At 39.6% G+C, this 24,580-nt stretch overlaps 1 long non-coding RNA gene across 1 annotated transcript in view; it reads left to right on the forward strand.

Moving 5' to 3' along the window:
• Positions 1-24,580, forward strand: part of LOC145545350 (uncharacterized) — a 439,405-nt gene that overhangs the window by 68,658 nt on the left and 346,167 nt on the right. The window contains exon 4 of the long non-coding RNA XR_014082017.1: positions 20,212-20,412. This is a non-coding gene — a long non-coding RNA (uncharacterized LOC145545350). The remainder of the gene's footprint in view (positions 1-20,211; positions 20,413-24,580) is intronic.

A 24,580-nucleotide genomic window follows, 5' to 3' on the forward strand; every position in this document is an offset into this window, starting at 1 on the left:
TTAAAATTACTATTGCTATTAGTGGTTAACATTGTATAGTACTTTATAGTTTTTTAAAAATAATTTTATTTGCATATTTGGCTATGCCGGGTCTTCATTGCTGTGCAGGCATTTCTCTAGTTGTGCAGAGTGGGGGCTAGTCTTTAGTTGCAGTGCATGGGCTTCTCATTGCAGTGGCTTCTCTTGTTGGGGAACACAGGCTCTAGGGTGAGTGGGCTTCAGTAGTTGTGGTGCACGGGCTTAGTTGCTCTGCTGTATGTGGGATCTTCCTGGATCAGGGATTGAACCCATGTCTCCTGCATTGGCGGGTAGACTCTTTACTACTGAATCACCAGGGAAGCCCTTGTACAGTACTTTAAACTTTCCAACTCACTTCTATATTGACTGTCTGTTGATCCCTCCAAATGGAGGAAATGAGTTTGCATATGGATCATAATGTTAGAAGATGCTGAGTATTAAAGAAAATAAAACAAGGAAAGGAGAGAAAAAGAGGAATTATGCTTTATGTTATGTTTTAACATGAATTCCCAGTATGAGAAGATTTTTAATTATTAACTTATTCTCTTGTTATAAGTCTCTTCAGATTTTCTATTTTGTATTGAGTCAGTTTAATAATTTATGTCTTTTTAGGAATTTGTGAGATTCATCTAAGTTTTCTGATTTGTGGCATCAGGTTATTTATAATATTTTCCTTGTAATATTTTTAATTTTTGCAAGGTGAGTAGCAATGCTCCTTCTTTCATTTCTTTTTTTTTCTTTGTCAATATATTAGTTTCCTGTGGCTGCTGTAACAAATCACTGCAAACTGGACGGCATGATAATATTTTATATTGACTATGTATTGAAACAATAATTTTGGTATGCAAAACACTTTATTGAAATCAATTTCACTTTTTAAATGTGGCTTCTAAAAAAGTTAACATGATATCTGTGGCTCACCTTATATTTCTATCAGAGAGCATTGCATTAGAAGGTCTATTTCTTTCTTGAGAGTCTCAAAGGAGTATGATAAAAGGAGTCTGGTTCTATGGTTAAGAGCCTCTGTGGGTGGTTTAATTATCTGACCCTGGATCAAGCCACAGGGCTAGATGCCTATATAATAGGACTAAATTATCTTGTCCACTGGAATCACTTCACTATGGGAAACTGTAGCATGTCATAATAACATTGTTGAGAATTTGTCCACTTATTCATTCATTCAGTAAATTTCCCAGATACTGTTATAGGCCCTGGGATACAGTAGTGAACAAAATAAGAAAATCTGATTCCATGAAACTCATATTCTAGTTGGTTATGGGCCTGAAGTTAAAAACAATAAACAAAATGGATATATTTTATGTTATGTTAAAAAGTGGTAGAAACTATGTAGAAAAATAAACCAGAGAATGGCAGGGTGGGGAAGGAGGAGGTAATTGCAATTTTAAGCAGAGCTGTTGGGGCCTCACTGAGACTGTGACACTTGAGGTTAAGACCTGAGGCAGTGAGGGACTGAGCCATGTGACTGACAGGGGGAGAGTATTCTGAAGAGTAGACAGTGACTACAAAGGCCTGAGGCATGAGTGGATCTGGCTCCTTTTACCTCCTGCCCCCCAAACTAGCATGTTTTTGTAATAGCAGAATAGGGTTTTGCATATGAGCATATTGTTTTTAATACTAATGCTAACTTAGAACCTGACTTCTTCTAAGAAATTGAGATCTTTTATCCTTTCTGGTGACACAAGCGTGTGTGTTACTGGGCAGATTTTCTCTTTCTTTTGGGTCTCAGGAGGTTTGGAAGCAACTCAACAGGCTGTTATGACCTATACACAATGCTTTTTCATTGTTATCCTCACCTTGTTCTAGTTTAGTTCATACTTCCCTGATTTTCATGTTTAGTCCTTTTTAATATTTTTCCGCAGTGTGTGTGTGTGTGTGTGTGTGTGTGTGTGTGTGTGTGTGTGTGTGTGTGTGTATGATGATACCAACTGCATGTTGTAAGAGGCATTGAACACTTGGGGAAGCAAGAGAGACCAGTAGCAAGATCCACAATTTAACAGTGTTGTCACCCATTCATTCAAAGCATCCAGTAAACACCTATCATGTGCCTCTCACTGTGGAATGAAAGAAGCTGCCATGTTTAAAAACAAACTCACTTGTAGATAACTGTAACTTTGAAAATGTATTTAATTTCAGGCTGACTCGCCTATGCATCTGTGTCTTTATATTATCATGGGTCAGTTAAAGGTTGTAATCTGATTGTAAACCACAATGTGAAAGCACTCTGTACCATCAACTCTTCCCCTTTATGCTTTCCACGATGGCTACATGTAAAGTCTGTAGCTGCTGCATTAGCTTTAGAGTTTGAGGCTGGCTATCTGTTCAGATGGGGCTTCCTGGCTGGCTCAGCAGTAAAAAAAATCTGTCTGCAGTACAGGAGATGCAGGTTTGATCCCTGGGTCAGGAAGATCCCCTGGAGGAAGAAATGGCAACCCACTCCAGTATTCTTGCCTGGAAAATCCCATGGACAGAGGAGCCTGGTGAGCTACAATCCATAGAGTCTCACAGAGTCAGACATGACTGAGCATGCACGCATCACATCTTATCTGTTCAGATGACCAAGTTAATACAATCCCAGTTTCTCTTTCCAAAGATGTTCAGAAATCTTTCTTAGAAATACTTGGGGCTCCTTATCATGTGCTAACACACAAAAACTTTTAATTTGTTGATTTTTCTTTGGTGGGTAGAGCAGATGGGTTGCTAAGGAGTGAGGCACATTTATGACTGTGGGTGGATATTTTCTGTGTGGACATTATGCATCTCTTGGAGATTTTGTTGTTGTTGTTTTCACTGTTGTCACCCATGCATTTTCTTCTCCTGCTCCGTGGCTCAGACATATCTTTTGTGGACAAAAGGAGAAAAAATAATGACAGTTTTGGGTTTGCAGAATGTCTGAGGTCGTTCGTACCCAGAGAGATAAGAAAGTTTGTTAAGTGTGCACCTGCTGAGGTACTAAAGAGAGGCAGAAAGTGTTTGTCCTTCATCTTTATTCATGAAGCCCTTGAGGGTGACGGGAAAGGAGACTGGCGATTAGGAGACCAGGCAGCCTCACAGACAGTCAGCCTGCGCAGACACATTCAGTTGTGTGAGTCCCGGCTGCCTCCGTTGATGTATGTACAGGGCCTTGCCAGGCTGGTTACCCTGGTGTGCTCTGCATTATTAATGCCTTCCCAGGGCACTCATTGGTATGCTGTGGGCGAAGCTGGCTTGGCACAGTCTCATCTCCACCGAACCCATCCTATTCACTGTGGTGACACCAGGGCTCCCAGAATGAGGCAGAATTGAGCAAGCACAGCTGGAAGAGAGCAGATTGTCTGGAACTGAGAAAAACACGCATTTAGTCAATTTTAGATTAAGAGGCTTTGTTTACGTTTTCTCAGTTTCTCTTACAGAGTTAGTCAAATTTTAGATTCCCTCCAAAATTAAACAAGTGTCAGGAACAGATGGCAGGTTTATTTTACTTCATTCAACCTGTTCAAGGAGTGTGAACTCAGGGACTGAGCAGCATGACACAAATTTTCATGTTAAATTGTCAAAAGAAAGCTTGATGCATGGCTCCCCTAAAGAGAACGATTTACATACATATGAGGCAGTACCTTGGGTTTAGACTGGTTTGTCGTCTAGTGTGTGGGCTTCATCCTCTTGTCCCAGGGAGCCAGGCTGGTGGGAAGGCAGCTAAATAGGAGGGTAGAAAGACAGGTTTGTACTTGGATTTCTGGCTTCTATCTATCAGGTTTCTTTTAGGGGGAAAGCTTTAGTAAATGTGAATGGCATGGCTAAAATAAAGTTTATTGATGGTGTCAATGATCTCTGTATCAGTGATCCTAACTTCGCTGCCACTTTCAAACCAATTCAGATTGTCTTGTTGCCTTAACTTTTCTGTATCGCTTCTACCCTCCATGATCACACTGGAGGGAGGAGGGGAGGGAAGCTGCTTCACTGGCTTTTTAAACATGTCCAAGACCTTGTTGCTTTGCATTTGAGTTTATATTTGGGCAAGTCTGACAATGTGTGAAAAACCTAAATAATTTAGACAAAGTTTTACTTGTGATGCCATGGCTAGAGTTCCGCCCTTTTTACTGATGTGAATAATTGTTTTGCAAGCGCTTTGAAAAACAATTAGATATAATCACATTGAAATATTTTCTTTGCTTTGGAACTTCTTGTCTCCTAAATGAGGCATTTCATTTGGGAACTAATGGTGGTAAGTGGAAAGATAATGATTTTTTAAATGGATAATTTGAGTCTCCATTCCCTACTTCCCACCCTTTCCCCTTAATAGCATATCATGAGTTTTTAAATTATCCAGGTAACTACTTCAATCCCCGACGTAACATTGGATTTGTAGAAACAACACATAATATCAGGTTTTTAGGTAAACGTTGAAATACTCTAAATCTCCCGCTTGTTTTAATCTGTTAACTAATGTAAAATGACTTCAAAAGTCAATTTCTAATTAAAAATAGAAAAACACTCAGATCAATAGATGCTCAGTTGGTTGGTATTCAGCTAGGACTTCTCGCAAAGGTTCCCATTTCTTATTGAATATGCATGGCTGATGTTCTTAGCTACTCAGCAAGGCTTCAGTCATAAAGTAATTTAATACATTGCCATATAATTCTTACATGAGGTAAACAATTATCCAGATAGCTCAAAGCTTTTTAAAATCTTGTTAGTATCTATAAGCCTGTGACAAGCACTAAAAATGTAACAGACAATGTTAAATCTTTTCATTAATAATAATAGAAAGAAAATACTGACTGTGTCTTTAAAACATACACCCAGAGAAATGTTCTCATTGCTCACTGTTGCAGATTTGCAGAGAAGTGATAAGGTAAAAAGATGTAAGACAAATGGCTGGGGAGAGAAGTTGTCTATGAAAAGACTTGCCTCCAAATATTGATGGAATAATTTGTCACAGGATGATTATGGAGGTGTGCTTTCCTAGTTATAATCAGTTGTGTGTGGCCTGCCCTCGGCCTGATACTTATCAAGGTAAAAAGAAAGTGAACTCTTGAATTCTTGTAAGAAAGAAAAGATAAAAGGTTAAGAAAAAATTAATTGGTTTGTACTTAACTTTGGAAGAGCCCAAGACATGGTAGGTATATAAAGGTTAAAGTTCAGTTTAGTCGCTCAGTCGTATCCGACTCTTTGCAACCACCTGACTGAAGCATGCCAGGCCTCCCTGTCCATCACCAATTCCCGGAGTTTACTCAAACTCATGTCCATTGAGTGGGTGATGCCATCCAACCATCTCATCCTCTGTCGTCCCCTTCTCCTCCTGTCTTCAATCTTTCCCAGCATCAGGGTCTTTTCAAATGAGTCACTTCTTCGCTTCAGGTGGCCAAAGTATTGGAGTTTCAGCTTTGGCATCAGTCCTTCCAATGAATATTCAGAACTGATTTCCTTTAGGATGGACTGGTTGGATCTCCTTGCAGTCCAAGGGGCCCTCAAGAGTCTTCTCCAGCACCACAATTCAAAAGCATCAATTCTTTGGCTCTCAACTTTCTTTATAGTCCAACTCTCACATCCATACACGACTACTTATTTGAAAGCATAAACATGAACCTGAAGCCCACCTGATTAAACATAGTTTGTTTTTCAGTTCATGAATGTAAATATACTACACTGTATATTTTCATAAGTGTTACTTCATATATTTTAAGCATTTACTGATAAACAATAGAGTTAATGATAATGGCTATCATTTTCTGAGTTGCTTACTCTGCATCAGATATTATCTTCAGTGTCTATTGATTGGATCATCACAATGACCTTGGAGGTTATCATTTTATGAGTTAAAAAAATCTAGGTTCAGAGCATTAAAGACACTTTGGTCACAGTGAAGTTCAGAACATTTGAACTCAAATCTGATTGATTTTTTTATGCTGTCTTGATAGGAATCTAATCTATGGTTGAAAACTTAAAAAAGAATTTTACTTTTCTTATAGCTAGTACTATTTTAGAATTTTATTTTTGAAACTTGCCTGTCTCCATTTAAAATTTTCTGAAGATGTCGGACTGTTTTGTCTAAGCCCTAAAACACCCAGTGACTTCTCAGCTTGTGGCAAGAGTTGAGGGAGAAACTAAAGCTTCCAACAGGAGAGTGAAAGATCTAATTATCCCAAGTATCTAAATATCCTTAGAAAAAGTGGCAAACTGAGTCAGAAATATAAAGTCCCAACAAGTTGATTGAAATATGAAGGACTAACAACTAATATGTTAAAACCAAATTATTTTTATGCAATTATTAGTTTGCAGAGTATTTGCCTTCTCCTGGGAAGTTAAAATCCAAGCATGAGGAAGTGATTATTATGGTGATTTATAAAATTACCCCACATGTTTAAAAATCTCAGCTTCCTTCCATGGTTAGGACTTACATAAAAATTTGCAAGTAGGCTTAAATTTTCCCCGTAAGGGTCTTATTATGCTTTTGTAGCAAGTTTATTAAAGAATGAAAAGGACAAAATGTTATATAGGCAAAATACTGTTCACATTGTTGTCTAGGAATTATTTCCTTTTATACCTTTGAAATCATTCAGAGTGCTGGAAAAGTAGGAGGTGAAAGATAAACAGCAAAATTAAGCTTGAGTACTTAGAACTTTTGGAGGAAATTCAGTTTTACCAAAAATAGTCATCAATTCTTTTTCTGGTAAAATTTTGAGTAATGTGAGATATTTGTATGTTCTCATTGATGGAATCTAAGGCTGAGGGAGATAGACTGTTCTCAGTATTTCAGGGAAGCTCACCATGATTAAATGTTATTTGTTATTCTGTTCATGAATGTAAATAGACTATACTATATATTTTCATAGTTGACATTTCATATATTTTAAGCATTTACCCATAAATAGAGTTAATGATAATGGCTGTCATTTTCTGATTTGCTTACTCTGCGTCAGATATTTTCTTCAGTGTCTTCAGTGTAGCCATGAAGAAAGGAATGATGATATAGGCATCAGAAAAATATACTGATTAATTCAAGGAAAATATGGGCAGTTCTCTCTACAAAGGAAGGAACTAACATAGGAAAGGAAGTATTCATTTTCAGTTGGCTCCAGATTGTGAAAGATGCTGGGGGTCAGACTGAATCTCATTTCGATTCTCCAAGGCTATTTCTTGAACATCTACCAATGAATTGGTTTTGTTTTAAGAGCTATTGGGATAAAACAGTAAGGAAAAGGGGCAAGTTGCTCCCTCAAGGATATTTGAACCCAAGTGGACATGTCAAGAGAAATATTGAAAAATTAGTGTATACACACACTTTCCTTATATGCGTAAAAATGAAAGCCAGAGATATGTGAAAGGCCACATATTTGGCAGAGAGAAAGAGGGAGAAATCAAATGACTTATCTAATCATTGAGCTTCTGCATGGACTCTGTGCCTTCCGCTCTCTTTGGAGATGGTGTTAGCTGAAGGAAACTGCCTCACTCATTCTCATGCTTCCTTTCAGACATCCCTACATCTAATAAGTGTTCGGCACTTGTTATAAAGACGTGGCTCCCTTGTTCCAATTCAGAATGACTCAGAAGGGTCCTCCTGGCTCCAGACCTCCTTGTGAGGTAGGGGGAAGGCTTTGTTGGTCCCGCATTGCAGTGTAACTTCTTCCTCTTCCCAACCGCGCCTCCTTTCCCATGCTTCTGCAGATGCTGGTGCCTAGACATCTACACGCAAGCCTCCATCTCACCATCTTCTTTCCACAGGTTGAGAAAGACAACCAATGATAGCTTCTTGGGTCTATATGTGCCACACTGCTTGTTTTCAGCCACACTGCTTGTTTCTGACTTTCTTCCCATCTGCCATTCTCCGTGTATCTGTCCTTTTCCTGTCCATTCACTTTTCACTTTTCCTCTTTGTTCTTCCTCCAAAATATAGACATAAAATAAGTATATTTTATTATATTTATCAAGTAGTGTTAATTGTATCCTGACCTTAAAAAGTACTTTTTCTAGTTCTGTTTCTTTCATATTACACTCTCCTTTCATGCCTTCTCATTTCTCGCTCTCTTTTAAAAAAATCTATAACACACTCTCCCATCAAATATAAATTAAAAAATTAGTTCAAACAACTGCATCTTACTTTTGAAATTACCTCTTGGCCCTTAACTCGGGTGATGGTATGTTCTAGTTTACATTTTTACAGCTCAATTAATAATACTGTTCCCTTTTGCTCTCAAAAGTGTCCTGTTTGAGATGAAAAATTATTTATTCACTTTATCCTTAGTAGTATTTTGTGGGTTCCTTTTGATCTGCAATTGGAAAATATTCCCCTTTCTACTTTAAGTGGACATTTATCTAATAAAAATTTAATTTCAAAGGAAATCAAAGTTGATGTGTCATTATTGCTAAACAAAACAAAACAAAACAAAATGGCTTTGATCTGACTCAGAAATAAGCCCTTGGCCTTTTAGGATTAAATTAAACACTTTAAATGGTTGGGAAGAAATTTGATTTAAAACAGTAACCCAAGTAATGACTACCAATAGTCTTTATAATAATTCGTAACATTTCCTGAAGATTCATACATGTTAACTAAACTCACAGAGGCTTTATGTTGAAGAACTGCTTCACACTTTAAACTCTGAGGACAAAATTCGTTTATTCTTGCAAAAGGCCTTGACTTAGCACTATGGCAAGGCCCTATTCTAGACATTTTGGGAGGATAGTAGTGTTTCTGCTTAATAAATAATTGCACAAGAGAAGCTCAACTTATGAATAGATCAAAGGAAAAAGTTAAACAATGATAGAAAGTAACTGGTTGATGGAATTGATAGTCAAGGAAGGTCTTACAGAGGAGGCAATATTTGAATTATGATCTGGATGATACAGTTTGGTGTATAGAGTGTTCTATGAAGAAGAAACAGTGAGAGCAAAGGCCTAGAGGTGGAGATGAGCTTCTGTATCATGGAACAGAAAGAAGACCTGGGTGTTCGGAGGGCAGTGAGTAGGTGGGAAAGATTAAGTGAGTCTGGTAGTATGGAGGATTTGCAGGATTTTATTCCAAGCAGATTAGTAAGATACTGGGATATTTTAAGCAGAGTGTGACATAATTTGACTTACACTTTTTAGAAGATTACCTTGGCTCCTGGGTGGATGATGTAGTGTAGTGGGGCAAGAGTGGAAGCTGAGAGACAGTCAGGCTGTAGCAGAGATCTCAGCAAGTGAGGATGGTGGCTTGGTTCTATGCTGGGAGTGGAGGACATGGAGTCAAGAGGTTTCCTGTTGGATTGGATGTAGGGGAGAAGAGATGATGAGTCTGTCTTCTAGGTTTCTGGCTTGAGCAGCTGGTACGTTGGATAGTAGCATCATATAATGAGTTAAGGAGGACTGGAAGAAGACTGGCTTTTTATCTGTTGATGAAGGCAGTTAAAAAAAACTCTTGGAAAAACAAAAACAAAAACAAAAACTCTTGGGCTGTGTAAAAATTAGAATGTATCTAACAAGATGTTAAATGGGATTTTTTCCTGTTGTTTTGAATTTTTAGCTGACGCTCGAAGCTGAGAACAATAGGTGACCATTGTTCCCCTTTTCTAAAGAGATGTTAGGCCCACTCTCACTTGACATCTTAAGGAGGGAGGTGGGAGGGAGGTTCTGGGAGGGGAAAACATGTACACCCATGGTGGATTCATGTCAATGTATGGCAAAACAAATACAACATTGTAAAGTTAAAAAATAGATAAATAAACTAATTAAAAAAAAAAAAGAGGTGGTCAAAACTAGTCCTGTAATCTGCCTCTAGTATCTAACACAGAGAAGAATTTTTAAAAGGTGGTTCGTGGAAGCAGAATGCTGTGGCATTTTTTGTCTCTTTTTATGAAGGAGAGAGGTATTTTCTACCTCACAAACTGACAATGGGGACCCAGAGCCCCTTAGAGAGATTGCCAAAGGGAGTACACTAGCTTGCTCCTTCTCACTGGTAAACAACTTTGCAAGTACTGTGTTCCTTTATTGCCCAAGTCTGCTAGGTTGTAGACGTGGGAGGAAAGTATCGCTTGGGCTTGTTGTGTGTTTTGTTTGTTGCCTAGGATTTTATGCACATGTACTATGAAGCATTGCTTCCTATGATGCCAGCAAAGATTTCAAATTTCACAGGTAAGACAGAAGTTCAGCTGGGTAAATTTTCTTACATCAGATCAATATTGTGGTTGAATCCAATGTCCTCAACTTTTAAATAAGGTAATGAGGGCCAAAAACATTAATTGACATGCCCTAGATTATAGTCAGTGAAAGGTATAGCCAGGACTGGCACCCAGACATCCTGCATCTTGGTGATAGTTCTTGCCTTAACTGTCGTTGTTTTATCAGAGTGGAGGAAACAAAATAAATTCTCACTATTTTGGGATTCTTTTAGACGTTGACTAGTAATGGGTTTAAGAACAGGCATTTTTTGATCTTGTCTCCTCTGCTCAGAGACACTTACTCTTCACATCTCTAAAATCTTTAAGTGTGACAATTCTTTGACATTGTAGTAGAAAAAAATAATCGAAATGCTGCTGATAACTTATTACATTTTCTCCTTCCTCCTTATACTTTTCTACTATGTCTTCTCCTCCTTTTTTCTGTTTTTCTGGCTAACTGCTGAACCTCACTGCGTTAAATACCTTCTTCCTAAACTCTTCTTTAGCTGCCCCTTGCATAGAAAGGCGAAGGAAATAACATGTGTGTTTCATCTTCACAGTGACATATTTCCCTTGGCGTTGTATTTAATTAGATTACAGTGAATGCCATGCTGTGCGGTACTATGTTTTATTAAGACCAAAATGTGGTTCCATGATAAAATATGCTGTAAGCCCTGCAGTGCAGTGCAACACGGAATTTGTAGCAACACCTGTGTAGATGGTAAATACTAACTGAAATACCTTTGTAAGGGAGAAAAAGGCCAGAGGAGATGCTATTATCCAACTGAAAACACTGTCAGCTTGAAGAATAAAAGCACCATTTATAATAGAAAATTTCAACTTTTACAATAGTGTGAGAAAGGGCTATTTCATTGTGGGTTTAGCATTGTGGTCTAGGCAGGCATTGCTGTAGAGTGAGATCAGTGAAGCACCTGAGTGTTAAACTGTTCACGTATCCATTGTTTTAGTAAATATTTATTGATCACTTGCCTTTTACATACCATGGAGGAAATGCATGGGATGGTTTCTTGCCGGAAGCCAGCACACGAGATCCCACCCATGACAAGGTCATGAGGAGAAGACCTGATGAGCAAGGCAACTCAGGCCTCAGGGATTTCGATAAGCTGCCTTGGCGCTCACCTTAAAGATGATATCTTTCTGATGCTTGCTATAATAGACTGCTCCCTAATTTCTGTGACTCAGGCAGAAGGCCTTCCCTGATCCTTTCCTAACCAGGTCAATTTAAAACTCTAATCAACATGCCCCCCGAACGGTGGCACTCTATAAGATTATCCATAAAAAAGAGTATTTTAATCTAAACTCCTCTTGCTAGCATCTTAGTTTGCTTGACAAATGTGCCTGTGCCTTTAGAACTAGTATGCATGACTACTCCTCAACAATAAACAGCATTGAGAGCCTGAACGCATAAAAGGCCCCAATGGGCACAGAGCCCTTCGAGGGGGAGAAAGCCTATTAGAAAAACACAAAAAATATTACTTTACAAAACTGTTATTCGGTCTATATTTACTTGCTATGTTTTTGCTCTTAATGCCCTGAGCCTATATAATAAAGGTATAGTAGTTAGAGACTTATAAAAATAAAGGTTTAGCCTTATAAAAATAGTAAGACAGTTGTTAATCTAGCTGGTGATTTTTGTGAAAGAACTGACCTTTGTGCTACGTTGTTTCAGCCTGCCGTACCATGACTTTTTTTTTTTTTTTTGAAATGTGGTATATATTTTTATTTTTATTTATTTATTTATTTATTTTTAATAAATTTATTTATTTTAGTTGGGGGCTAATTACTTTACAATATTGTAATAGTTTTTGCCATACATTGACATGAATCAGCCATGAGTTTACATGTGTTCCCCTTCCCGGACCCCCCACCCACCTCCCTCCCCATCCCATCCCTCTGGGTCATCCCATTGCCCTGGCCCTGAGCCTTTGTCTCATGCATCGAACATGGAATGGTGTTCTGTTTCACATATGATAATATACATGTTTCAAAGCTATTCTCCCAGAACGTCCCACCCTCACCTTCTCCCTCAGAGTCCATAAAATTGTTCTATGCATCTGTGTCTCTTATTCTGTCTCGCATATAAGGTTATCGTTACCATCTTTCAAATTCCATATATATGCATTAGTATACTGTATTGTTGTTTTTCTTTCTGGCTTACTTCACTCTGTATAATGGGCTCCAGTTTCATCCATCTCAGTAGAACCGATTCAAATGTATTTTTTTTAATGGCTGAGTAATATTCCATTGTGTATATGTACCACAGCTTCCTTATCCATTCATCTGCTGATGGACATCTAGGTTGCTTCCATGTCCTGGCTATTGTAAACAGTGCTGCGATGAACATTGGGGTACACGCGTCTCTTTCAATTCTGGTTTCTTCGGTGTGTATGCCCAGCAGTGGGATTGCTGGATCATATGGCAGTTCTATGACTTTATGGGACCACATTCTTTTCCCTTAAGCTCAAGGCAAAAGATAGATTATAAAAAACAGGTTTTACTTTGAAACTTTGAGTTAATGAATCCTTTCTTTATCATAATCCACTGTGCCTGTATTCTTTAAAAAAATGTAGCTCTGGCACGTTCTGTGCTTGATACAAAAATACTTTTAGAAAAAGTGTTCTGGCTGATCAACCCTTATCAATGAAGAGTCATAAGATGTTAGCAGGCCTCCAGGCCAGAAGATGATGTAAACAACATGAGACTTTTGTAAATAAGATATACAAAAAAGTATCCTGGTTTCGATAAAGGCCAAAAACTGCTGACCCGTTGAGCTAATTTGGCATGACTCTATGTTTTACATTTTCCTCTATGTACAACTTAAGATATAAAAGCTCCCTTCGAAAAATAAAGCTCAGACGCTGACGCTGCTTCACACCCGCCTAGTCTCACTGTGTCTTCTCTTCTCTCCGCTGACGCCGTCCATCCTGAGGGAACCCCTGGACCAGCTGGAGCAGGACTCCGGCAGTTTCTCTCTCAAGGATCTTGCATTGCTGATCCACTTGTGAGCCTTGTTTTCTGTATTACTGAAGTGAACTCTGGCCCAATGGTATGACTTTCAAGAATGAGTGTAATCCAACCAATGTTTGTTGACTGGCTATGGGACAAAAATTAGACTAGTTTCTTTCTCTGTTCTACTCAGAGCGTTGGCTGTTTTTTAAAGGTAAATATTTGCTTTTCCCCTCTTATTTTCATGTTTTTTTTTTCCTTTGGCCATGATTTGTGTTAAAGGATATGTGGACATTTTTTTATGTGAGGTTGCCTTAACCATTGGCTCTGCTTTATCTTTTTCCATGGCATAACTGGGGACTCATAGGAAAATATCCAAAGAGACAAAAAAAAATATGGCATGGGAAGAAGCCATATGTGAGAATGTGTCACTCTCTTAGTCAAAGGATGCTGTGCTGGTTGCTGGTATCCATGGAGTGTACTCTGATTTTATGTAACCTGTGTTTAGTTCCGGGCTGCACCAGCCTCTCACAATGCAAATTTGCCTGGAGTCTGATGCCGTTAAGAAGTCAGAGTGAATGCTGATGATTGGCATGTGAGAGTTTTCACTTCAGAAGCCAGAACCAGTTAGTCTAGAGGACAGATTTTACAGGAGATTTTAAAAGCAGTATGGAGACTTTTCTGGTGCCATAGTGGGTAAGAATCCTTCTCCCAATGCAGGGGACATGGTCCCTTGTCTGGGTAGGCTTATTCCACATGCCTTGGAGCAACTAAGCCCATATGCCACGACTGCTGAATCCCTGTTCTACAGCCCACGTGCCACAGCTACTGAAGCCCATGTGCCCTAGAGCCAGTCGCAACTACTGAAGCCAGTACGCCTAGAGCCTGTGTTCTGCAACAAGAGAAGCCACCGCAATAAGCCTATGCACCACAGTTAGAGAGTAGCCCCTGCTCTCCACAACTAGAGAAAGCCTGCACTCAGCAACGAAGACCCAAGGCAGCCAAAATAAATAAATAAATAATGAAATAAATAAATAAAAGCAGTATTGAAATGGACATAATGAAATCACTATTTCAGGCCTTCCCTTCTATTTGAGACCTTGAAATACGATGAAATGGGGCTGTAGTGCACCTGCCCTGCCATGGACTCTGAAAAGCTTTTGTGGGCTGTGGATTTTCCTAAGTTAGGTAGAATCCAGTTTCCTTAAAGGGGCATTGGTCTAAATCTCCTAAAATATTTCTGAGAAGGCAGCTGGTAGTCCTCTTCAGTGGGAATTACAGAAACTAGATGGTGTCACAAGACTATTTAGGGATGAGGCACCATAGCTAGGTTACTAGGACAACAGAGTTTGATCTGTCCCAGCAGTGAGCCCCATCAGGGTTAACATTGGTAGCTGAAGAGCAGCAGTTCTGGTATTCATGAAAATTTCAGCTCAAAAGATGATCTATTGCTGTGATATGGGTACCACTAGAAAGAGAAGTTACTGACAAAATATGACAAATAACACAGCTAGATTATACATGAGAAGAGGCTTAAATCTTTTGAAAGCTAATGAATAGATAACAATGATAGCTCAGTCAATGCTTATAAATAATGACAAGTTGCTGGGTAGTGTAATACAGGATTAATTTGTGCACCATTCAGCATACCAGATTTTAAAAAGCCCAAGAGTCAAGTATGTGTAGCATTAAATGTGAATGACTGGAATGAAGATGGGACGAAGTGAAATTCAAATCTGTATGTGCCATTAAATGTGAGCCCACAGTACCTAAAAGCATTTTTTTCAATCTCTTGGAGGATCAAACGGTACCCGCCTCTTAATGTGTATGTATTTTTTAAATGGGAAAAAGAGTCAATGTAAATAAAAAAGAAAACTGAAAAATGGACAGCATATTCAGAAGGAATTGCTAATGTGACTTTTGATTCTGACTGTTTGGAACAGTGTGAGCAGTATTGATATTTGGGTCTGAGAATGAAAGGCAAAGCACCGAAGAACAAAGAGCAGCTCTGGTTGGCCATGGATGAGAGTAGGATGGTAGATAACGAGGCGAGGACAGCCAGACACGCAGGGCCTTAGATCTCTGGAAGGATGACAGATGAGAAAGAGTGCAGTCAGGGCAGAGAATGTAGAATCATGATGTCTTTGATGAAACTTCTTCACATCAGCCTAGGTATGCTATAAAGCAGACAGAAAGAAATGAAAAGCACTGTCCAAAGGCCCATCTTTGAGTTCCACTAATGACTAGACGGAAGACAGAACACCTACACGTCCATATGCAGACTCTTTGAAGACACCCATGAGGAAGATGTCATTGAATCTTTTACGCATTTATGAAATCGTTTGGAATCAAGTGTTTTGGTTAGAGGCAAAGATGTATGTCTAGCTAGCGAAAAAACAAAGAGACAAACTTACTTGTCTCAATCCAGGGAAAACTAGAGTGGGGACTATCACCATGTTCTGCGGTGTGGCGTTGGTATAGGACCTTTCTTCAGACATGTAAGCTCCCCAATCCATTAAACCTTTGATATCTCTGTTGCTAACTTGGGCCCTTTCTTTGGTCTTGAAGCTGGGCAAGGAGAGACCTTGTAGGCCTGCTGGGTACACCCCAACAATTGGCAAAGCCAAACAGGAAACTGAGGAAACTCCTGTGAGCACGGAGATGTCAGGAAACACAGGACAGGAAAAGGAAAGTTGTAGGGCCTGTCCACTAGCATGGGGGCCCCACAAGTTGTGGGCATGATCCCCGTCTGACTGTCCACTAACAAGTGGTACCCCCAAATTGCAGGGGTTATCCTGAGGTGGCTGTCTACTAACATGTGGGGCCCAAAAGTTCTAGGGGTGATCCCAGAGTTATGGGGGAAACCCTGAGGTGGCCGTCTTCTAGTGGGTTGGGCATTGTGTTGACTGTCCTTAATTAACGAGAGCTGCCAAGAGGTCTGGAGAGCAATGGCCTCTAATGGCTCTGCTATTGTATCAAGTGAGCATTTTGTAATTGGTATGTCTTTTGTGCCTTTGAGATATAAATCATGATTTACCTGGGCTCTCTGGAAGTTTAATCTTATGTGATCTCTAAGTAAAGGAGAAAAATAAGCTTTTAGGTAAACTCACCTGGCCTTCCCAGGTGTGCTAGTGGTAAAGAACCTGCCTTCGAATGTGGGAGACATAGAGACATAGAGAGGTGGGTTCCCTGGATCAGGAAGATCCCCTGGAGGAGGATATGGCAATCTACTCCAGTATTCTTACCTGGAGAATCCCATGGTCAGAGGAGCCTGGAGGGCTACAGTCCATGGGGTCCCAAAGAGTTGGATATGTGTGAAGCAACTTAGCACATAGCACTACAGAAATAATTATGTTTTGGAAATGTATAAATAAAAAGTCTCTCCAGATTTTGGTAACTTGAAACCGAATTCATTGACTATCTGGGTTATTACAAGTAGGATAAAATATTGGAACATTAATTGCTGGGTGGGTCTAACTTTACCTACCTTTGCCTTCTTACGAGAGGAAGACTAAAGCATAAGTTTTCCAATCAGGAAATGCAAAATTACTTGCTTCTTGGTTTTTGCCAGACAGTAAGATTTCTAAGGGTTAAGATTATAATTGGTCATAATTTTAATTAGTGTAACCAAGTTTCTTTATTGATTACATTGTAATCAGAAGCTTAACCCTGTCTTTTAAAGTCTTACCTTTTATAGGCAGTTATTATTTGACTCTAATGCTTTTGCAAAAGAACTTCATCTTTAAAAAGATTCATGGGAAGGACGTTTTGACAGTAAAAGATCTCTGAGAAATTGCTGAACTGGATAAGAATTTAAAGAAGGCTAATGGAAGGCCTGATGGCTTCATAAAAAGTTAACAAAATATTAGTTACTGAGTGAACTGGTGCATATGGTTATAATGTTTATGAATTTTGTCTGGAATAGTACTGGTTTTGATGTATGTTTTCCTGATATAGGGAAGGCCTTCCCTTCAAGTTGGGTATAATTTATAGCAACTTTGTAGAATTAAACCATTTCCCTGTTTCTCTCTGCCTTGTCCGTCCAGAAATTGGAGACTCTTGGGCTCTAAGCAGCCTTATCAGGTGAATGGAAAACTCTGTCTCCTGGCATGTATAAGAATCTTGCTATTTGGGGGACTTCTAGATGAGAGAGATCAACCAAGATGGAGTCTGATGGCAGGCCATTGGCATGGCTTTCCTGACCTTGAGAGACCCTTTGGGAATTCAGTCTGAGACTCCTGAGTTCCCCCTTGGCCATTTTGAAGGAGCTCATATGGTCAATTGACCAGACTTATTTTGCCAACAAATTAGTTTTTGTTGGCTGTTTGGTGGAGACAAGGGTATTTTCGAGAGAACAATAATATATTTCAGTGGATGTTAAATTCTAGTTCTGTTCATTGAGGCCTGTATCTATGAAAGTTATTGTGTTTGCTATACTTTTGCCCTGATTTTCTGGAAGGAAAGAAAATCCTATATGAAGTCGCCACAGAGTATAACTAGTCATGAAGTGTGACACTGCTTGCTTTAAAAGTGAAAGTGAAAGTGTTAGTCGCTCAGTCCTGACTCTTTGAGACCCCAAGAACTGTAGTCACCAGACTCCTCTGTCCATGGAATTCTCCAGGCAATAATACTGGAGTGGCTTGCCATTACCTTCTCGAGGGGATAATCCCGATCCAGGGGATCGAACTTGGGTCTCCTGCATTACAGGCAGGTTCTTCACCATCTGAGCCACCTAAGTCTGTTGCTAAAAGCACAGGTACAATGCTTGTGTGACAATTGGGTATAATATATAGCCTATATAGTATTTCCCCATTTACATACCTCTGAACCTGTTCACGAGATGTGATTAGTTTTCTCCCAACATATATAACTAGGCAAATGTAAAGGAGGCCTAGCACTGAGAAACGTGATTTGAACCTGGGTTATGAGCCAGCACCCCAGCAGGGAGGGATGAATATTTTGATCACAAGTGCTTTCTATTGAAAGATTTGCAATCAAAAGTGGAATTGATGGAAAAATCTGCATGTACTGAGGTATGGGGAAGTCATTCTGGCTTATACATGGTTGAACTTAAATTTTACTGATCAGAGAAGCCTATTTTGTGGTCTTTCTGACATGCATTGTACATCTGCTTTGGCCATTGAGGAAAAGAATGCATTTGAAAGTCAGAATGAAGTAGCTGTGGTTCAGACATCCAAGATAAAACTAAGTGGCCATTGTATATGTAACTTTGGACACATTCCTGTATTACTGAAAATTGAGTTTCCTGAACTGTATTGCAGACCAGGACAAAGAAAAAAAATGCAGGTGTGGTATTATCTCAGAACGTGGTTACTGCTTATACTTTGCTTAATTGTCATAATCTTCCCTGTGTTGTGCCTGTTATATGTCTTACGTTTCGTCTCTAGCCTGAGAGAGGAAATCTGTTTAAGGTCTGAGGAGCCACACTGGCCTCACTGTGAGATCAATCTAATTGCTGGGTCTACAGAGAGATGCTGTTGTCCTCATCCTTAGGATTTCCATGAAAAATTGACCCAGCTATTGTGACTATGTGTGGACTACTCACCGTGGGGGAGAAAGGCTCTCACCATCTTCCTGTCCTGCATGCCAGTGCATCAGAAAGACCTTTGCTAGTAAACATTACTGTACAACTGACTGCCCATGACCCTCCCTGGGCTATGCTGTGTTGAATGGAATAGGCTGTCTTCAGGACACACAAGTCCAACTAGTGGGATTAACTGTTTTTTGTTTGGAAAGACCTAATGGGTTTACCCCTAATGGTACTCAACATAACATACAGTGACAGATCTGTACTGTGACTGCTGACTCCTGGCTAGATCACCAGAATGTTTCTTTTAAGGATGAACCTTCCCCTCCCCTTGAGTGAGGTTCTGGTTTTGTGAAAACCAGGGGTGGCCTGTCTGTATTGTATTTGTGGTATCTGGTTGCCTTGCTCCTCTACATACCTGACCACAGGGGTGTCATGGAAGAGGGGCAGACCACAACTGTGCGGGCAATGTAGGGGTGGAGTGTATGGCCAGGCCACTCAAGATGGCTGCTCTTTCATTCTCTGTACCTCCCTGCCTGACCAGTGCCTGCTTTACCTACACCTACTCACAGGTCTACAACTGACCTGTCTCCTGAGAAATCTGTAACCAGATCAAGAAGCAACAGTTAGAACTGGACATGGAACAACAGACTGGTTCCAAATTGGGAAAGTTGTATACATCAAGGCTGTATATTGTCACCCTGCTTATTTAAATTATATGCAGAGTACATCATGTAAAATGCTGGACTGGATAAAGCACAAGCTGGAATCAAGATTGCCAGGAGAAATATCAATAACCTCAGATACGCAGATGACACCACCCTTATGGCAGAAAGTGAAGAAGAACTAAAGAGCCTCTTGATGAAAGTGAAAGAGCACAGTGAAAAAGTTGGCTGGAAACAGTGAGAGACTTTATTTTTTGGGGCTCCAAAATCACTGAAGATGGTACTGCAGCCATGAAATTAAAAGATACTTGCTCCTTGGAAGAAAAGCTATAACCAACCTAGACAGCATATTAAAAAGCAGAGACATTACTTTACCAACAAAGGTCCATCTAGTCAAAGCTATGGTTTTTCCAGTAGTCATGTATGGATATGAGAGTTGGACTATGAAGAAAGCTGAGCGCTGAAGAATTGATGCTTTTGAATTGTGGTGTTGGAGAAAATTCTTGAGTCCCTTGGACTGTAAGGAGATCCAACCAGTCCATCCTAAAGAAAATCAGTCCTGAATGTTCATTGGAAAGACTGATGTTGAAGCTGAAACTCCAATACTTTGTCCACCTGATGTGAAGAACCCACTTGTTGGAAAAGAGCCTGATGCTGGGAAAGATTGAGGGCAGGAGGAGAAGAGGATGACAGAGGATGAGATGGTTGGATGGCATCACCTATGTGATGGACACGAGTTTGAATAGGCTCCAGGAGTTGGTGATGGACAGGGAAGCCAGGCGTGCTGCAGTCCATGGGGTCACAAAGAGTCGGACACAACTGAGCGACTGAACTGAACTGAATGCACAGGACTGACCTTTCTGTATGCTTTCCCCAGGTCCCAGCTGGTGATTGTTCTTATCAAAGGGGCAGTGAGAGGCGTGATCCTTTCCGTGGTAACTAAGAAGCCCACATGATGTCAATTCCTCTAAAACTACTAACCTCCCCCTCTCCCCTGGAGAGTGAACATTGCCACAATGTCCTGCCTGCCCTCTGCTACACAGGATGGGGTGTTGCTCCAGGACCTTGCTTCAGACATGTAAGCTCCCCTATCTTTTAAACCATTGATGTTTCCAAAAAAAAAAAAAAATCCAAGGAAAACTAGTTGTTCACATCTAAATAATGTGGTTGAAATAGGTCTCCCTATTTAGTCAAATAAGCAGCATTGAGCATATTTGGATACCCTTGCATCCCTCCAGACATCATCTGAAGACAGAATTTGATGAATTTTGTCTAACAGTGTGATCAGAGAGACTCTCAGGAGTTACATTAAGTATAGCAAGATGTGACCCTTGTCTGTAGGTTGTTACTGCTACTGCTTAAAAAGTAAACATTTACTTAACTATTTCTGTTCCTTGGTTTATAATTAATGAAGCAATCAGTTTGGAGGTGTTTTAAATGGAAATGGGATAGTTAGAAGTAATGACTGTTTCTACATATAGGATACCGAAGTATCCAGCTGAGAGGAGAATGATTCAATCATGCTGCCTCCTTTCTTTCTCCTTTGCCTTTTCCCACCTTTCAAGAAAGGAATCTCGGAGCCCAGAAAGCTGCCTGCCTTCCATGCCCTAAGAATCTTTCAGTAATCTGCATCTCCCTTATCTCCCATGCAAAGATCTAGAATGAGGGAAAGGTACAAGAGATCCCTCAGTTGTGTCTCTTTTCAACCCCATGGACTATACAGTTCATGGAATTCTCCAGGCCAGAATACTGACCGGAGTAGGTAGCCTTTCCCTTCTCCAGGGGATCTTCCCAACCGAGAGATCAAACCCAGGTTTCCGACATTGCAGGCAGATTCTTTACCAGCTGAGCCACAAGGGAAGCCCACAAGAGATCCTAGGTCAGAGAATACTAGTGCCTTTTACCACTCACAGTAAATCTCAACCACCTGCCTCATTAGACAAAACCAACCAACCAAATAAGCTATTTTTGTCAGCAGACAAGAGGATGTTTTTCTTTGAAAGAGTGTGTTGCTTTGTATTACCAAGATTTGTTTCCCCTGACTTCCCTGGAAAAGTTGGAAGATTATTAGAAATGGCAAGAACCACAAAAGGGTTATCTAGTTTTCCTGATATAATATATTAAAACCATATTTTAGAAACATATCATTTGCTCATATATTTGTTTATTCATTCAATTATTTATATTTCAAGGTTTTAGGGCTATAGAGTTGAGTAAAAACATGGCTTTATAGACTTTATTCTAGTTGGGGATGTAACTAGTTGTGTATGTAACTAGGAACACACATGAGGATATGAGATCACCATAATAATGAAGGTACTGGAAGCTGGGCACCAAGTTCTGTAAGCATATAAAACAAAGAAGCTGAACCTAGACTTGTGGGTTAAGTAAGCCTTGACTTGGATGCTTACGGATGAATAGAAGGTAGTTAGATGTGGTGGGGGCTTCCCTGGTAGCTCAGTGGTAAAGAATCCACCTGCCAATGCAGGAGACACAGGTTCAATCCCTGGGTTGGGGAGATCCCCTAGAGAAGAAAATGGCAACCCATGCCAATATTCTTGCCTGGAAAATTCCATGGACAAAGGAGCCTGGCTTGCTATAGTCCATGGGGTTGCAAGGAGTCGGACAGGACTGAAGTGACTAAACAAAAACAAAGATGTGATGGGTTGGGGAAGAGTGTCCAGGTAGGAGAAATCCCACAAGTTCCACCCTCTAGAGGCAGCAAGGTTTTTCTTAAAATTCTCCAGACACAGTATTTAACTAGGTTCTAGGGCTCCTTGTACCATGAAAGCTTGGTTCCATTATTTACTAAGTGAATATATGTAGTTTCCTTCTCTGAGCTTCAATTGCTGAAAGGAAGATAAAAACAGCAAAGGATAAATGATAGTAGCAAGGTCATTGGGTTGTTTTGAATGAAATGAGCTAATGGTATAAACTATTTAGAACAGTGCATAGCACATTCTAAATAATTGCTGGTTATTTTTATTAGATGTTTGCATTCTAAATTCTTACAATTTTTCGAATCAGGAAAAATCTTTTTCATGTAGCTTAAAAGTTTATCAAAGTAATACATACACTATTCTTATTACTTCAAAGTTTAACATCCTTTACTAATTTCCTAATTTTCATTTATTTTCCTCTCATATTTTCTCTCTTTTATTTCTCTCTTTTTGTAATGTTTCTTCAAAATTATTTGCTCTCCTTTCTCTTCAATTTTTCATTTCCACTGTCATAATTTTAATTTCTAAGAACTTTTTTAAAATTGTTTTTTGAATGTTTATTTGTAAAAATAGAATACCTTTCTTGTTTTATTGGTGCAACTTATTATTTTATCTTTCTGATGATTATTAATTATAAGACTTTGGGTAAGTTTTCTTCCTCATAGCCTCCAAGTTGCCTTTTGATTTGTTTTATTATAGTGTCAGACTTTTATGTAGATGCATTCTTCAAATATCTGATGATTCTTTACTGTATGTTTAAATGTGAGGTCCTAAAGAAGATTAGAAGCTTTGTTTGAGCTTGTTTGCTATGGTCTTCACCACAGGGAGACCTGGTTGGGGTATTTATCTGGGAGGCCTCTGGTATCAGTTATTAGTCTGTTCTCTGGGACTAGTCAGATATGCAGAGAGGATCTTGTATCCTTTGTGTGTGTGTGTGTGTGCATGAACGTATGTGTGTTTATGTTTATGTTTGTATATGTGCTTGGCTGTCAGCATTCAGTAACCAAATAGGGGAAGAAATCTGGGAGTGTTAATATCAGTATGATCATTCCTTGGTGTCTGTGAGAAACTAGTTCCAGGACCATACCAAACTGGTTGACCCCCATAATCAGAATCCTTGGCTGCTCAAGTCCCATATATATAAAATGGCATTAGTATTTGTATATAACTTCCCCACATCCCTCTGTGTACTTTAAAGCATCTCTAGATCAACATTCAAAAAATGAAGATCATGGCATCTGATCCCATCACTTCATGTCAAATAGGTGGGGAAACAATGGAAGCAGTGACAGACTTTATTTTCTTGGGCTCCAAAATCACTGCAGATGGTGACTACAGCCATGAAATTAAAAGACCCTTGCTCCTTGGAAGAAAAGCTATGACAAACTTAGACATCTTATTATAAAGCAGAGACATTACTTTGCAGACAAATTTGCTTGTCAAAGCTATGGTTTTTCCAGTAGTCATGTATGGATGTGAGAGTTGGACCATAAAGAAAGCTGAGTGCCAAAGAATTGATGCCTTTGAACTGTGGTGTTGGAGAAGACTCTTGAGAATCCCTTGGACTGCAAGGAGATCCAACCAGTCCATCCTAAAGGAAATCAATCCTGAATATTCATTGGAAGGACTGATGTTGAAGCTGAAACTCCAATACTTCGGCTACCTGATGCGAAGAGCTGATTCATTAGAAAAGACCCTGATGCTGGGAAAGACTGAAGGCAGGATGAGAGGGGGATGACTGAGGGTGAGATGGTTGGATGACATCACCCACTCAATGGACATGAGTTTGAGCAAGCTCGGGAGATGGTGAAGGACAGGGAGGCCTGGTGTCTGCAATCCATGGGGTCGCAAAGAGTCAGACATGACTGAGCAACTGAAAAACAAAAGATCATTTATAACACCCAATAAAATATAAATGTAAAAAGGTATGTAAGTAAGTCAGAAAGAGAAAAACAAACATAATAACGAATATATATGGAATCTAGGAAAATGTACTGATGAACCTATTTCAGGACAGGACTAGAGATGCAGGCGTATGAACAGACTTCTGGACACAGCTGGGGAAAGAGAGGGTGGGACCAACTGAGAGAGTAACATTGAAACATATATATTACCATATGTAAAATGGATAGTCAGTGGGAATTTGCTGTATGGTGCAGGGAGCTCCATACAGTGCTCTGTAACAACCTAGAGGTGTGGGATGGGATGGGGGCATGGGAGGGAGGCTCAAGAGGGGATATATGTACACTTACGGCTGATTCATGTTGTCATATGGCAGAAACCAACACAACATTGTAAAGCAATTATCTGTCAATTAAAAAAAATTTTTTTAAAGATGTGTAAATAGTTGTAAATGTAAAGTAAATGTACTGCAATAGTTTCTGACACCCAGAAAATTCAAATTTTGATATTTGGAACTTTTTGGAAATTTTTTGATCTGTGGGTGGTTGAATGTGTGGATGTGGAACCTGAGGATATGAAGGACTGACTGTATGTATATATTTATTTAACTTCCTTTATTTCAGT

This window comes from Giraffa tippelskirchi, chromosome 4, assembly GCF_054371585.1.
Source record: "Giraffa tippelskirchi isolate mGirTip1 chromosome 4, T2T-mGirTip1v1.2.pri, whole genome shotgun sequence".
Taxonomy (NCBI): Eukaryota; Metazoa; Chordata; class Mammalia; order Artiodactyla; family Giraffidae; genus Giraffa; species Giraffa tippelskirchi.